The sequence below is a fragment of the Pteropus medius genome, unplaced genomic scaffold (genome assembly GCF_902729225.1).
Source record: "Pteropus medius unplaced genomic scaffold, Ma_sr-lr_union100, whole genome shotgun sequence".
In the NCBI taxonomy this organism is placed as follows: Eukaryota; Metazoa; Chordata; class Mammalia; order Chiroptera; family Pteropodidae; genus Pteropus; species Pteropus medius.
Genome location: NW_024342468.1, coordinates 382,681 through 383,070, shown reverse-complemented (window position 1 = coordinate 383,070; position 390 = coordinate 382,681).

Genomic DNA, 390 nt, shown 5'->3' with positions numbered 1-390 from the left:
CCCCCGGGCCCCCTCTCCTGCTCGATTGCCTGCCTGCCGCACCTGGCTGACCCGCTCTTGCATTGGGGCGGGGCCCGGCCAACCCCGACACTGCCCCCTGGGCGGGCGATGTCGCACATCACCTTCGCTCTGTCTCCACCCTTCAATTTGCCTCTGATGCGGGGCGGGGCAAACTTGACCCATAATTCTACCTGCCCAGACTTTGGGTCCTGGGCTGTCTGCCTTCACCTGGCCAGGAGTCACCCCCGGCAGCCCCTCCACTTTGCCGATCCAAACGCCCGGCGTTATGGGGTCACAGAGAAGGACAGACGGCGCCCCTGGAGCCCTTCCAGCAGACAAAGGGAATGTTTGGGGCTTTCTGAGATCTGAGTGCAGCCCCTCCCTCATTTC